We start from the raw sequence: 12,123 nt of genomic DNA, 5'->3' as shown, positions 1-12,123 counted from the left end.
CCTAGTTGTATCGTTTAAGCCACAATCCTTTTGGAGTTGGCCGATCATGGATCTCAACCATACACACTCTCGGCTGGCTTCATATAAAGCTATCAGTTCTGCATGATTTGAGGATGTAGCCGTTAGAGTTTGTTTTGTTGATTTCCAAGATATTACGGTTCCTGTTCTTAACCGACCAGGTAGTCACAATCAATTGCCATCTCTCTTCAAATTCGTCGAGTGTAGAACTTTCAACCAAGGGATTCCATCTACTAATCCTGAACTTGTCCACCATGTTCTCAACGCCGTTGACAATATGCCATATGCATAACAAATGTTGCACATCTACATTAAACACAACGATTGAACGTAATCAAGACATATTCAATAAAGAGAACGACAATAATTAATCAATAAAACCTTTTACCTGGGAAGACGTCACGAATACCTGCAGATAAACCCTCATCTCGATTAGTCACAATGACGCTAGGAGTCTGAGTTGTCCCAAAAATATCTCTCAATCCCTGTAACACCCACGAATATGACACAGCCGCCTCATTTCACATCAAACAGAACGCAACCAAGAAGTTGTGATTGGTTGGCGTCATTCCGATTACTTGACACAGTGGCCACTTTTGATTGTTTGTTTTGTACGTTGTATCTATCAACACAACATACGGCCACATTATAGTTAAAGGCGTTTGGGGAGAGAGAACAACTCCAGCTTATCGTTATAGTTAAAGGCGTTTGGGGAGAGAGAACAACTCCAACTTATCGTTATAGTTACGTCATTATCATAAATGCATGATTCATCATACATTATTGTAGAACAATAAATATGGTTTCACATTGTCTAGACAAGATAAAGAGAATATGTGAAGCAAAGCTTGGCAATGCTTCTCAATGTTGTCAATCAAAAAAGGCGTCTATACCTGCTAACTCTTACATAGAGAATGTGGTCCTCAAAATAATGTTAAAGGTAGGTATTTCAATAATTTGCTTTTTATATTTATTGATAATTTAAAAAAATATGGTGATGCATGAATTATGGGTTTAGGCTTAAAGATGTAACATGGTTCTATTGGATGCGTTTATTTAATCCACTTGAGAGTTGAGACTGAAGAGTCTAACATTTTGATGCTGATAGGCACCCAAAAGCCAAATTAGTTTCTATAATATTGCGTGCATAAAAACAGGCATATATTGCTAATGATCTACTACATTGTTTTTACAAATGTTGTGCATCTAACAGAATGCATTTTTGTTTAGGATTAACATCAAGCAATCAATTTTAACAAACTACTTTAATTTTAATAGGATTAGTTGCTAATTAGATCCTTCATCTAAGGCGCAATAAGTGAGCCCAAAACTCCAAATAGGGTTGTTACTGACGAAGTAGACATGCTCGTGTGTTGATAAAAGGAATTTTTTTAAAAAATAAGATTATTTAACAACTATATTCCAAAAACAAGCTTTGTAAAAACTTCATTCCCAAAATAAGCGTCTGTACATCCAAACCTAGGCTTTGTGTAAAGTTGCTTTTACTAACAGCGAATTTAAGCAAATGGTCAAAAAATTAGTAAAGGGTCAATTCGCTGTTAGTAACGACTTAAGGAATTGACTGGTCAACTCATATGTCGTTGTTACTAACAGCGACTCAATGCGACTTAAATTTCCAGCTTTCCTTCTTCCTCATTTCAGTTTACTTCGTCATTCCAAGTTTGTAACCTATGAGATTTCCCTCTTCTTTCCACTATTAAAATCAACTTCAATCCTTTAATTAATCTCATCAAATTTCAAGTTTGTAAGTACTGTCATCTTTCTATGTTCACTTAAGGTACTATTTTTCTATGCTTTTTTTCATTTTTGAAAATTAGGGTTCACAAAATGTTCATGAACTTTCACATAAATGCAGGTTCTTAAACTTGCAATTTAGTACTTCTTGTTGATCTACAGCCTATTAAGGTACGTTTTTATAATAAATTTTTTAGTTCTTGTTGATTTAAAATGCATGTCATTTATGGTGGTCATTTACACTTATACTCTATGAATATGTCAAATGTACTTGTTATTTGCCATGATCTTCATATTGAGGTTGTTTGTTCATGAATTTAATGTAGAAAATGTTTTAGCTTAATGTAGAGAATGTTTGAATGCAAAACCTAAATTTAATCAATGTTGTTATGTAGTTTATATTTATGAACTTGATGGATGTTGATTTTGTACGTATTGTTGTAGAAATGGCTTCATTTTGTGTGACTGTTGTATGCTTTTGGAATGGTTCAATTCGATCAAGTACTAACAATGTTAAGTATGTTGGGGGAAGACGTAAATTGTTTGCATGCAACTCAAACATGGATTTGAATGAATTTAAAAATTTTATATGCTCTAAGATTGGCATTGACACTACAAGAAGTACTGTTAATGTAAGTTTTAAGTACAATATGTGTGGAGATTTGTTAGCTTTTCCGGTTGAAGATGAGGAGGCTATAGATGCAATGTGGGAGTATTCAAGGTCTACCTATGTTCCTTCTTTAGAGTTATATGTAGAAGAGGTACCCCTAGGGAATCAAGATGTCAATGTTGTGGAAACAAATGTGTTGGACCTCTTAGGTTTTGATGATGACTACACTTTATATAAACGAACGTATTTTTAGAGATTGTTTGTAGGTCAATATCCGATCGTGATTAAGATCGTTGAAGGTACCTATGACTTGGTCTATGAACATTTACTCGTCAAAGGAAACCAAAGAAGTTAGAAGAAGTATATCGCTTAGTATGTCAAATGTAGACAGGAGGTTTACTGTTCCCAAGTTTGATGATCTAACACTGCTGAAATTTGGAGACTGTATATTGTTCCCAGATTCAAGTCAAAATAATACGTCTACTGAAATTCTAATTATAATTATATTTTCTATTTTTAGTTGATGTATTAATTAAAATTAATTTTGTTGCATTAATTAATTATTAAATTTAATTGGCAAAATATTTTCTATAAATACTTGACGTATGATTTTCTAAAACTCTTTTTATAAGCCTTTATTTTAGGTTCTATATTTAATGAATAATCAAATTGACTAAATATAAGAAAAGGGTACAACAGCTGATTTTAAGGGATCCTTAGTTATTATTTGAATAACCGTTCCTAATTTTAGTAAATAGGTAACCGTTCCTATTATTAGCTAACTTTAACCGTGCCTAAGATTAGTAAAAGGTATAACAGCTAAAAATAGGAAAAATGAAACTGCGTAACCAGTCTGCCTATTTTTAGTAAAAAGGGGAACAATAACCGACTTGCCTATAGTTAGTAAAAGGAAACGGTAGCCTATTTTTCCTTGGAATTAAGGCAATAACCGTAGGATTGACCTTACTTAATGAGATCCATTTTATTCTCCTTATTATTTGGGATAAGGGAATAGTGGGTAGTTACCTCCTTTTTATTAGGAAAATTGAGCCTATAAATAGAAGTTTTCGGCTGTTCCTCATTGTATGCCTTCGTATGTGCTTTTGATTTCATACGTGACTTTTGGAAAATCAACAAGAAATATTTTGTTTTAAAAATTGCCAATCAACTTATAATATTTTCTTGTGCAACTTATTGATTTTATTTTTAGAGAATTTTATCCTGTGTAAGGGTTTTTGAGAGAATCTTTGTAACTAGACTTGGATGAGTCTAGGGGAGAATTAGATAGCTTTTAGTGAAGCTTGTGAAGAGATTAGCTTTGAGTGAAGCTAAGAGAGTTGCTTTGAGTAAAGCAATTGAAAAGAGAAGTTGGCCTAGTGGAGAACGCTTCGAGTGAAGTAAGGGGTGTTTAATGTAATTGTAACGAGTTGCCGTAAACATAGTGAAGAGTTTAGAAATCCCGTGGGGTCGTGGTTTTTCCTTCTATTTAGGCCTAAAAGGTTTCCACGTAAAAATCGTGTTGTCTCTTTTATTATTTTGCTTTAAGTTTAAGTTTTATTTCTTTAATTTAATTCCGCAAAAACAGGGCTATAATTCTTAAACTTATCGAAACAACAATTCACCCCTCTTCTTGTTGTCGTTCCCATCTCTAACACAGTCTACAAAATGCATTCCTGATTGTAACTTATTCTGCTTCTTCTCATATGCCCTTCCCTACCCAAGAAACCCAAAATTCCTTTATGCCATCTTCCTCTTTTCCTTCTAATGAACCCAATCAACTTCAAATTCAAGTCTCAAATGATGATACTTTTAACTTAGAAGATACAAATGAGCCTTGGGATGATGTTAATAGTGAGAATAATGAATTCGTAGAAACTCCTTCTGAGGACAATGTAGGTGTTGACGAGGAGGCTCTAGCTAATGACATGAGCTTAGGCAACATTCCAACAATAGCCGATCGAGGCTGAAGGCGCACCTACTTCGGCGGAATACATTCCGTGGTTCCTCTCCATCACTTGTCGATGGATGACACCACGAGGTATCATCGCGGCAGTCCAGGACGCTCCCGCAGCATCGACAATGACACAGTTTGTAAGTATTCTTCAATGTTGATTATTATCCATAGAACTTACATGTTATACATTACATTAATACTTAAGTCTTAATGCAGGCACATGGCATTGCATCTGTCATCAGCTCCACCCAAGAGGACCCTGTACGGGAGATTGCCAAAGGCATACTCCTAGGGACACAGTTTCAGCACTTCATTCCAGAAGTCGTTGTGCCCGACACCACTATGGACGAGTATGGGTCATCTCCTCATCATGTCGACGTTCATCTTGAGGAGGTAGACTTAGCGTGCCCCGACTATGGTGCCGGGTTCTCACAGGGTGCTACATCATCACAATATTAATCACCTCCCCTACCCGAGCATCATGCGACGGCCTCTTACTATCGTAGGAGGCGTCGTAAACCGTCACAGTTAGACGGGGTATAGGACGAGGATTAGAATTAAAATACAATTTGTATATATTGAGCATTAGTGACATTTTGTATATATTGAACATTTGTACATATTCAATATTTTTAACATTTGGACTTTTGTGTATACTTTGTAATATTTATGTAGATGAATATATTTTTATCGTATTTTCACACGTTTATTATGAATGAAATGATGTTAGATACTCAGAGTTTTCGGCGATGAATCATTCTGCCATCAATGCAGTATGAATTTAATCGAAAACAAACACATAATCATATTCAAATAGGAAAATGCTCTCGAAAATTCAACACAATTTCATTCATGTTCAACGAATCCATATCAAATTACATAGTTCATTCGTAAAGTTAAACCACCGTCGCTAACTAAGATTGCTTCTTAAACTTTCTCATAAACCTTTCAGTCTCTTCTTTCCTATGTGCCATATCATCTATTTGTCTCTTGAGATTAAATACCTAATCTTTAAGCTCTTGTTTTTCTTTTTCAAGCCGTATAATTAAGTCTCTCTGCATTTGATACCCTCCGGAACAATCCACCTAAAGTATGTGCATCCTAATCCTTCAACCAAGTAGAAAGGACAAGCAACAAAATCACACCCAGGATCGAAGTCGCTTCAATCTGTATTAATCTCAACTTTATAACCACAATCACAAAGCTCTTCAATAGAATGCTCCTGTGACATATACGGAACACATATGATATAGTAACGTAAGTAAACATTCAAGAATAATATTAACATTTATAAATTGAGAATAACACTAACATAATAACTTATGTTACCTTTAAAAATTGATTAACTAGAACAAGAATGATGTAGATTGGATACAATAAAGTAGGGAAATGATGGAGATATTTATAGAACATAATTACAACGGCTATTTTCAACTTCATAACAACTATTTTTCAATTTAACAACGGCTATTTTAATTCATACAAGATAGTCAATAAAAGTCATACCAGTCAAGCCTTAAGTCGCTGTTAGTAACAACGACAATATGGTTTGACCAGTCAACCTTAATGTCGCTGTTACTAACAGCGACTTGAGGCTTGACTCAATTTTTGACCATTTGCTTTAAGTTGCTGTTAGTAAGAGCGAGATTATACCAAGCCTAGGTAGGTATGGATGTACGGACGCTTATTTTAGGAATAAAGTTTTTACGAAGCTTGTTTTTGGAATAAAGTTGTTAAATAATCTTATTTTTTTCAAATTTTCTTGATAAAAGCTGCTAGATGTTGGTTTCACGAAAGGATGTTGCCTTGCTATCATATATCTGTTGATTATTGGTTTGTGTTGGCAAGTTGGTGCGAAAAGCTATTGAGTGTGGTTGTTGCTGTTTATGTAATTGTTTCCGCTGCCAGTTATTGTTACCAATATTTCTGTGCTGCTACTCATTTGCTCAGCTAGAATACCTAAAATTAATGTCGTGCTTTTCTCTAGGGTTGCACATGAATGAGATCATTTTGTTGCATATACAAAACTTGCAATGTATCTACTTTATTTACCAAACCTATGCAAATAATATCATTACACATTAAAATTATACATTACATATATTTATCATCAACTAATCCACTTGTAATAACAATTTTAATTTTAATGGGATTACTTGGGGGCGCGCATCTAGCACACGCTCCACCAACTAGTTTAGAATAATACAAGTAAAAGTTTCAAACTAAAATATATATGTCTTATAACAACTTAAATATAGATAATCCAATTTACATCAAATAAAATTTCGACTATCATCTTAATCCGTATTTAAGCAACTAGTAGTAGCCTGTAACTGATTCCTTACTCGAAAATAAGAATTGAATTCGATTTGTGCCTAAGAAAATTGAACCAATTATCGACCGATGACATCACGAGCCTCGTTGACACTCGAACCAAGCTTAAATCGAAAGCAATACAATGCAAACCCGATACCTTAAATAATCGTTCATACACTGACTCGTAACTAACCGACTCGACCCAATCATGGCCCGTTGACGCATCTATTCAAAATATTATCGATTCAAACTTTAGTCGAACCGAATGTCACCCATTCGAAACCGTGGAACCTTTCTTGAGCTACAATATGGTGTCAAAACATGTGACTTTTTATCAAAAGAGCTCGGGACATGGTTGAGGACCAAGATGGCTCGAAACTTACTTAAATCAACTCGAACATAGAATATTAAGGCATGGAAAGGTATACAACGACAAATAAACTCAATTTAGTGAATCACTTTCAACCTCAAAATGTTAAATAAAGTTCTCAATAGACCACAAAGAAAAAGCAATAAGTGTATAATACTACACTTATCACTCCCCTATGCCTAACCTTTTGCTAGTCCTTGAGCAAAACAAGCGTAGACCAAGCACAACAAGCAACATCTCCTTACAACTCCAAACCCAAAACTAAGAACAAAAAACTCTAAAATGAGGTAGGCTACAACATGGACATATAGTGGACAATCAAACACCTCCTTCATGCCTGCCTCAAGGCTGACTCTAAGCCTAAGCACTCTACCTCACAATCGCCATCGGGGATATCCCGATTAAGCTCTCTCTAAAGAAGCACTAACCCAAGATAATGCCATCGAGTTAAGTATTTACCTATGATTAACTTAGTCTCCCTCAAACACCCCCATGCCTAAGAAAAAAAAGGGGAGAATAAATGATGCTACCAAACAACTAACCCTCGTACCTCCTCCAACACCCTTAGACAACCATCAAACACAACATAAAGCCAACAACCAGGATATGCAAACATAACAAAAATACTCATTAATCAAATAGATGTGCGAGAATTTTAAGTAATGATGGCGGTTTGAAAGCAACATAGGTAATAGGGTTGGAATGGTGTTTATGTTTATATAGTTGATAAAGTATGCATTTGAGTTTTGTTATGTCTAGTAAATAGACGTGCGAGAATTTTAAGTAATGATGGCTAGGGTGGGGATGGGCGAGGAAGTTTTGTGGAGCTGGAAATAAGAAGATTAGAGGAGAAGAGGATGAAGTATGCACCTGATACAATTTAGTTATAGCTTTTGGCCTTAAAATATTCCTTATTCCTTAACTACCTACAAATCATCTAAGAAAAAGGCCAAGTGAAGATATCTACTCCTAAACTATGCAATCTATAACTAAAATAAATATCTATTTTTAAAGACAAAAACTATGAAAATAAGAAATTAGAAATGAAAACTCTAATAAAATGGGTTACCTCTCGGAAGCGTTACGTAAATGTCGTCAGCTCGACGGCCGACGCAACTCACTAAATCAACATCAAAAAATACCAACAAAGCCCTTGTAGGCCCTTCCAAACACATTTACATTGTTTCCCTTTACCTTTTAACTCATTTGAATAACATTCTGTTACTGCTTAGTGCAACTACATGATGTCCTATTTCAAATGGCCATTCCTTGAGCTTATTAACCGATTGACATTTCTCAGATAAAGCATTTTCCATGGATTTTTGAAGCTTAAACATCATCATCTTTTCACCTACCTCTAATGTTAGCTTATCTCTTTTTACATCAATAACGGCTCTAATAGTTACAAGGCAAGGTCTACCCAAAATGATAAGAGCATGAGCATCTTTAGGCATGCTCATGACTAGAAAGTCACATGGGAATACTAGATTCCCCATAAATACATGAACATACTTTACAATAGGATGCCTAATACTCCAATCCACTAGCTGGAAGGTCATGCTAGTTTGGAGTTGGCTTCCCAAATTCGGTAGCCTTTTGTAAGCAGAAAGAGGCATAAGACTGACACTATCTCCTAAGTCACACAAGGCATTGTCAACAACTAGACTATTAGTAGAAATAGGGATTGAGAACGAAGCTTATTGGGTCCTCAAGCTTCAGAAGAGTTGCTTTAAGATCACCGCACTGTGTTGTTCAGGGAGATTCACAACTCCTTTAGTCCTGATCTGTTGTTGGTGAGATCCTTCAAAAATTGAGTAAAGGAAGAAATCTCTATCACAGCTTGAAGAAAGGGTATTTTCAATTGTAAATCTTTCACCAACTGGAGAAACTTCGCATATCTTTTCTCCAACCTTGCATTAGCCAACCTTTGTAGGAACGGTGCAGGTGTAATGTAAGGTATAGGGGTTGATGGAGTTGGATCATTAGCAGATTTAGGTGGTTAAGTGGAGTCACTTCATCCTCTAGCTCTTGCGAAACTTAAACCATGCTTGTAGGGGTGTTCTCTAACCCTTTACCACTCTTGTAAAAACCGCATTGATTTGCTTGGGTGGATTCTTGGATTCAGGTTGACTAGGAAAGTGGTTAGAAGCACACTACAAGGTAGATATATGTTGACCCATCTGAGCTATTTGTAACTCAATCATATCGCTTTGGGCCTTCTGAAAGTCGGTACTTAGGTTTTCCATCCTTGTTGTCAAAATATTTACAGCTTCCATAACATCCCCATCCGCTTTGGTTAAAGATTACACCACTGACTCTTGTTCATTACTCCATGATGAGTTTTAAGCAATAGTTTCGAACAAGGTGAGCAGCTAATCCTCAGTTTTAGAGCTCATATCACCACCACATGTAGCATTTATGGTGGAGTTGTATCCTGGAGTAGAAAGACTAGATAAGAAGCCATTTTGGTATTGCATGGTGCAGGCATTCTCTGAAAGATCCTTAAATCTCTCCCATGATTCGTAGTAACTTTCAAAAGGACTCTATTTGAAAGTTTGGATTTTCGATCTCAGTTGAGAGGTTTTCCTTGGAGGGAAGAATTTGTTAAGAAACTCATTACCCAACTCTTCCCATGATGAGTATTTATTGGGAGGATCGGACTTAAGCCAAGTTTTGGCTTTGTCTCTTAAGCTAAAAGGAAAAAGTCTTAATCTGATGGCATCTTCGGTGACATTGTTGATGTTAATGGTGTGGCACTTCTCCAAGAAATCATATAGATGATCATACAGGATTTCTAAAGGTGCCCCACCAAGTTTGTGTCTCTCTATTAGCTGAATGAGGTGTGTGTAAAGCTCAAAACTATCAGCTACAACAGGTTTTACGATGCATGATGCGGTGGTATGAGCTGGGAAAGGTCTCCCCATGTGGCCAAAAGGTTGTGGTGGAATGATGGCTATAGTTAGTAAGATGGGAGAAGATGATTCAAATAATGGTGAAGATGATGAGTGTAGTGAGTTTATGGGTGTTAGATCAAGAATAGGGACCCCAAAGTTTTAGTTTCTCTTCTTTTCTCTACTCGAAGATGACGCAGGACAAATTCAAAGTTTGGGTAGTACTCAAGGTCAGATGGTCCTTGAGACCTCGTGTCCATTCACAAACAACAGACTAAACGTAACAAGCACAAAGAAAAAGAAAGAAACCAAAACTAAGTAAGAAAGAAATTAATAAAACTAAACTAAACTATCGACGTCGCCTCCCAGGCAACAACATCAAAAACTTGTTAGGGTTCTATTTTTAAACCGCAAGTGTAAGGGTGTGGTAGTACAATTACGGGTCAAACCACAAGGAGACCTTGTGTCTAGAGTAATTCTGTTAAGTAATCACTATCAAACAACCAATATTTTGATGATTTTAAACTAAAATAAGAGTGCCATGATGTAAATATAACTTGATTCAATAAGAAAAAGGTCTAGGGTAATAGCAATTCCCACTAACATGCATAGGGTTAGACAATTAAGTTCAATGTTGGTTATGTCATTTAGGTTTTAGGTGGAAGACTTAATTATTCCTTTTCGGGATGCTAATCGACTAATCGCAGATTGAATAATGTTTTATCTTAATCTCAACTTTCATAATTTTGATCAATTCAACCATAAAACAAGACCAATTAAAAACCAGTTCTCAATTTTCATGATTTTCGAATTGCGACAGAAAGAGTTTAACTTGTTTTGCACTTAAGACTAATATACTCTTCAACCTCAACTTTCGTATTTCGTAACATGAAAAGCTAAAAGACTTCAACTTAAGTGGATTATAACATATTCAATCATCCTTAGATAACAACAACTAATAAGTTCCTCAAGAATCTATTTCATATGCATATTAGGGTTTATAGCAAGCCCTAGAAAGAAGATACTCACTAGTTGAATACATAGAAGCAACTGAATTCATCAAACAAGCAAAACCAACTACAATAAAAATAATTAAAAGATCAAAGAACAATAATACCTTGATAAATGGAGTTCCAATGGAGATTGATGAAAATAATACAATCAAATTGCAATAGAAGAAGTCTAATGGAGAAAACTAGGGTTTAACTAAGAAAGATTGAAATTAACATAAAGATTAACTACTAATAAAAGATTAAAAAGAGATTAAGGAAGGATTAAAAAAAGATTAAGAAAGCAAAAAACCAGATTAGGGCTCTTAAGTAATGTCTAAAGTCCCCTATAAAATCCAAGAAGAATGGTATTTATATCATTCCTCAAGAGTCGAAAGGAAAAGACGCAGAAAAGAGCTCTAGAGCCTAGCTTTGCCCGAAGGCAAGAACAATCTTGGTCGAAGTCACCTAAATTCGCCCAAAGATAGGCTAAATTCGCCCGAAACTTCAAGAAGTATTGTCTAGAACTTGCCTTCAACATAGCTTGGACCAAAGCTCTAATAATCTCACCTAGAGTCACATTATTTCGGCCGAAATTGGCCATAGATTCGCCCGAAATTGGACACAGACCACTTTCAGTGACTTTGTCCTTCATCAGTTCGTCTGAAGCTAAGCTAGTTTGGCTAAGATCATGCACAATGACTTCAAGTAGACTTGAAACTCAATCAAATGACTCTCGAATTTTCCTCATCTTTAATGGATTGGAAACCTTCTTGAGTCGCGATATGGTCTCTAAACATGTGACATTGTATCAAAAGAGCTTGGTGGACATGGTTGAGGACTGAGATGGCTAGAAATTTGCTTAAATCAACTCGAACATACATAAAACGGTATACAATGACAAATAAACTCCATTTAGCGAATCTCGACCACTTCCAACCTCAAAATGATAAACAAAGCTCTCGATAGACCACAAAAGAGAAACAATAAGTGTAAAATACCATGAGTGGTTCTTAAGGCATTCCAAGTAGCCGACAGCTTAAGGCTCGCAAAATAAGGACCTCAAATATTAAATAATGTTATTTAGGCCAAAAACTATACTTATCATCCGATGATCCGAATAAACAAGTCTACTAAATAGGAGGAAACAATCATTATAATCATAGTCTATATACTCTATAAATGCCCCACTATTGGGATTGGGAACAAACACTAGGGAT

Source organism: Amaranthus tricolor, chromosome 7 (assembly GCF_026212465.1).
Source record: "Amaranthus tricolor cultivar Red isolate AtriRed21 chromosome 7, ASM2621246v1, whole genome shotgun sequence".
Taxonomy (NCBI): domain Eukaryota; kingdom Viridiplantae; phylum Streptophyta; class Magnoliopsida; order Caryophyllales; family Amaranthaceae; genus Amaranthus; species Amaranthus tricolor.
Note: the sequence above shows the minus strand (reverse complement) of the source record.